Raw genomic sequence first — 5,231 nt, 5'->3', positions numbered from 1 at the left:
AAAACCCAGAATCGGTTTATACGATATGTCAACATAAACCGATTTTGGGTAGATCTGAGATTTTAATTTTCAAAAATCGAAGATTTAACCATATCAATAAATGAAGAAACTCGAATACTACAACGGGTTAATTGAGATTTATCTTTTTCTTGGTTGGATCGCAGATCATTGGAGAAGAGGATCAAAAAAAAATTGATTAGAGTTTTGAGAATATGGAAAGATTAGGATGAAAATAAAAAGTTTTTCTGATTTAGGTTTTTATGTTTTTGGATTTTACTGAAAAAGGGAAAGATTAGTATTTATTTGGGTTAGTTTTAGGATTAATATGGGGGTAAATTAGACTTTTTGAGAAGTTTGGCACCCCATAACCATTTGGTAGAGTTGGGTGAGAAATTTAATAGGCCCTAAATAATTGACCTAGGCCCCAATTTAACCAAGCTTTGTTTAGCCCACTTATTCATTGGTAGCTAAAATTCTAGCCCAAATAATTTACAGCCCATGTGAAATCAAAACCAACATTCTCGTTCAGAACATGAATTTTTTCTTCTCTCACCATGTTTCTTTTTCCATTTGTTCTTCATGAGCTATGATTTCCTTTTTTCAATCACGTTTTGTTGTAAAATTTGTTTTTTTTAATCTTCTTTTGCTTGTCTATTTATCTAGTATTTTATAGGAATTCCAAGTTATCTACTTACAAAATGATTCTAACCCTATCCTAACGAGATTTTTGGATTACAAAGACTTTTGCTTAACATACAAGATGGTCGTATAATAAAAGCCCGATTGTGACAATGTGATAAAGTCTGTCATGGAAGATCAGTCGCATGTTCATTGGTTCAACTCAAGCATAGTTGAGAGAATTAAAATTAAAAGTAGTAATAATAATAAACTTTGGTTTTTTAAGTCAATTCATAGGCTTGACAATAATGTAGCTCACTCTTTTACTCGTAAAGCAAGAGATGAGGAAGCCAATTTCCTTTATATGTCAATTTTTCCAGGATATATATCTGTACTGGTGAAAAATGATTATAACTGCAATGTAGCAAATTAATAAAATTCCTATTTAGTATCAAAAAATAAAATAATAAAAGCCCGATTTTTGATAAGTTAAATTTAATAAAATAGAGTAATCAACACATGCTAGTTACCTAGCACGTATTACGTACTATAGCAAGTACCCATCATTTTTCCTTTTTATTTAAGGGAACATTATTTAAATATCCTTCAAATCCGCCCCTTAAAATATGGTTTCTTTTAAATATAGTCCATGATTTTATTAACCATAGCCCATTTTATTTATAGCCCACAAAAAATTTCATTTATTAACTATAGCCCATTTCATAACCCAAAATATGGAAACCGAGTTCCTAGGAATTTTAGAATTAGTGGGTTGAATCAACTCGAAATCGAACCGATTCAAACCTTTTGACTGAGTAGATTTAACATTACAAACCTCAACTAATCTACTGATTTAGGGTTCATTTGCTAAAATTAAACAACCCAAATCTAATGTGCTACCGTTAAAATTAAAATTGGGTTCGAGTGAAAAATGAGTAATGGCTTTAAAACACCACTCTCTCTTCTCGCACAACATATCATTTATAATAAGACTGACATTAAAAATGATGGTCCAAGTATGATTAGCCTCTCTAATTTAATCTCGTTTACAGCATCAAAGTATCCTATTGATGATTCATTAAATCTAGCACAAATTGAATTTTGAATTGAATAACTTAATACCTTCAGTAGCTCCTCCAAGTAACCTTCTAGACAAACCCTCTTCTTACTTCTGAAATCCTCATGCAATGGCGTAAAAACAAAATCCAACTTGCAAAGGTACAAACTTAGATCTTGGATAATGGTCTAGAAATCTGTGTGGCTAATTTAAGTAATCAGGCAATGAGAAAAAACTAAGTTCTTTTGCTTGTCTAGTCAAATATATTTATGCCCACCCGCAAGTATAATCAGTGTCCTAATGGACAACTTAAGTTGATTATCCTCTTCTTCTATCGCAGGACAATAACATCCGTTTAAATAAGGTAGAAGATTTCCTTGCACCATATTACCATCACAAAGTTCTGATAAATGATTTTTCAGAATCTGTACCATTAAATCTGTTCAAGCCACAAAGAGAAAGAGACGGGAACATGGAGATAGATGTTGGGTCACTGAGTCATTACTCGCTAATTTCGCGACAAGTAAATAGATCAACTCGCCAAACCTAGTTTGTGGGCTATGAATAATAATTGAAAAGGTCAAATTAAAATTTTGAGTCAAATTTTACTGACCAAAGCCAAATGGATTATGGTTAATAAAATAATGAGCTATATTTAAGAGAAGCCTAAAATATATCCTTATTCAATTTTTAAAAATATCCATATCTTCTGAAAAATGGAAGCAACTAGCATAAGTTGCTTTCAGAAATGGATGCAACTAGCACAAATTGCTTTCATAAGTGGGCGCAACTTTACACAAGTTGCTTCCAAAAAGTGGAAGCAACTTTCTCAAGGTAACTCCAAAAAAATTATCTTTTACCGATCGAGGTTATTTGTGCAAAATCAACAAAAATGGAGAGTATTTATAACATTCTCACTTTATTTAAATACCCATCATTTTTCCTTCCTATCTAAAACTCCTTGAGTGGTGTATTCTAAGTTGCAACAAAACTTGGTATTAATTTTTTGAAGCATGAAACTCAACCAGGAGCCAAATCAAAGACACAATTTCAGCGAGCTGGAAATAAGTGATGACCTATCCAGGGATCTACATGTAGCTTAACCTTGCACTAGATTAACACGGAATTACAGTGAGCAGCGTGATGAGAAGTATTGTTTACTCTGAAATTTGTTGTTGATTTTGTTCGATCCAACCAAGTACCACATAAAGATGGCTCACACCTTCTTGGGCTTGTGTTCTGGCTTATGGGTGAACTCAAAATCTATATGTACAAAAGCTCGTTCAACTTCGTTGAGTTGCTCAAGTTTCTCTTGAAGCGTTTCCCCAATATTATGAGCTTCACTAAGAATCATATCCCCTGGTAACACTATGTCCACTTCTAGAAAATAGTGAGATCCAAACGTATATGCCCTCACCGTGTCAATGTGATTTATTCCTTCGTGATGATTCCAAATTAGATACGTCAGCATCGACAGAAAATCCGGTGGAGCTGTTCTCCCAATTAACGACCACACATTCTCCAGTACAGTCTTTGCCCAAGTACCCATTGTATATAGAGCTATCTGCATATACAATGTTCTTAGTATCTAGTCAATAAATCTTTGTGGACTTAATACATTGACAGTGCTGTGAGCAACTTACTATTATTGCTCCAGTAGGATCAATCCACCAGAAGAAACGGATGGCAAGAACAGCATAGGCTCTAACAATTTCATTTTTGAACCTTCGACAATATAACATGAGCCCCAACTTTATTGCTGTCACGGACACCATGATCCCAATCACCCACTTTTCCTTACTTGGATCCATCTCAGGACGGGACTGCAAATTTTAAGAAAGATGTCTAGTTATGAAAACAAATTGCAAGAATGCGCATAGGACATTCCTCCGCTTTGGAAAGAAATATGAGGTATAATCTGAAACATGAATCTGCACCACATTTGAGCAATATGTACAACTAGGATGACTAAAGACCAAACTTTACCTGCGAAATAAGTTCCCTGCCGGATTCCAGTAATATTTGTAATCCAAGAGTTGCCATTACTGATGCAAAAACTATAATGCCCTGCAATGAGTAAATCAGGATAATCAAGAGGTGGCTTGTATTCCGTGATTCTGAATGAAACATTAAAATGGAGTTGGTATGGTCATTTGTTGTACTGTCAGAGGGTTTGGCTTTGGCTTGTGTTTAGCTGCTTCCCGGACTCAAAAGTTCAAACAAATTCAAAAAGAAGAAGTTGGATTTGTAGTGGGAGAGTTTGGACTAGGGAGATTAAAGACGGAAATCTGACAGCCTTAGTAGTGGAAAGAATCAGAGCTTTGACTCCTACAGTCCTATAGAGTATCAAAAAGATTGAAAAGAAAGGCATCCATTTTATTTTCTGGAAATGACTCGGTTATACATACCACTGGTTGCATCCTCTTCTTGCCTATAGGATAGCGGTATTCGTTTGGTTTTCTCATGGCATTGGAAGTAAACCACAAGATGAAACCTGATAAGAGATCCAAAAGAGAGTCCAAGGTGGAGGCAATCACTGCCAATGATCTGCTCTCTAGAGAAGCATAAACCTTGGCAACAAAAAGCACCAAGTTTGCCACGTTAGAAGCATGAATCGCCATCCTTTCACTCCTTGCCAGTACCTTCATTTCATCCTATTATGTCATCAAATGTAATTGTTTATTAGTAATTTCAGTATAAATGATTATATAAAAAAAGAGCCATGTTTCATTTCGTTTTCAGTATCATCCCAAGTTATTACTCTGACACCTTCAAAATGACAATTCAAAAATATAACGACCTCTGTTAAAGCTCCGGGTAAACATCCATCATTCACAGCCTCCATTTCATTGAATCCTTAGAGAAGCTTTTCTTGTCTCTTGTAATAATCCGCAACATCACTTTGTTTTCCTACCAAAAAAATCAAAATTAGTACTATCATATATATCACATTATTGAAGGAAAAAAACAAACAAACTAAGCAATTTATTAACAATTTATATTACTATGACTTACTTATAGTTCTCAGGAGATCACACAAACCAAAAGGCGAAGTATTAGTTCTTCTCTCTGGCAATCGAATATCGTCAAAGTTAAGCCTCCATGAATTCTCAGTTTCTGTTGCTAAATTACCTTCACCAATATCATTAGCCGGCGACAATAGCTCAATCCTGTAGTCCAATGAATCCGACCTTTCCCCTTGAACCATTTTTTAATTTTGGAACCCCTTGTATATATGAAACAGAAGAAAATAAACTCTCTTCTTTTGATTCTGTTTACGTTTCTGTTCCTCTTTATATAAATAATTATAAGATGATTCCTTTCAAACCTTCTATTTCCGCTGGTAGAATAGATAAATGAAAAGTTTTACTCATGTTCCATGCAAGTTAAAATTTTCCACTAGTAGAATAAAGGTATTACGTATGAACTCACTAGTAGCTAAACACAAATCAGTTTCTTAAATACTTGGAAAGCACTACAAGGTTTTATCTAATGCATATTGTGTTGGAAAACGATTAATAAAAATATAATTTTTTAAAGTTTTAATAAAAATTAT

The 5,231-nt window shown here is 34.0% G+C and overlaps 1 pseudogene; it reads right to left on the bottom strand.

Annotated features, from left to right (window-relative positions):
* Positions 1 to 2,557: 2,557 nt before the first annotated feature.
* LOC113285591 lies at positions 2,558 to 4,918 on the bottom strand (annotated as a pseudogene).
* Between the last annotated feature and the right edge of the window lie 313 nt (positions 4,919 to 5,231).

The sequence above is a fragment of the Papaver somniferum genome, chromosome 6, assembly GCF_003573695.1.
Source record: "Papaver somniferum cultivar HN1 chromosome 6, ASM357369v1, whole genome shotgun sequence".
Lineage (NCBI taxonomy): Eukaryota > Viridiplantae > Streptophyta > Magnoliopsida > Ranunculales > Papaveraceae > Papaver > Papaver somniferum.
The sequence above is the reverse complement of the archived record's forward strand: the minus strand, read 5'-3'. Positions and strand labels throughout refer to the sequence as shown.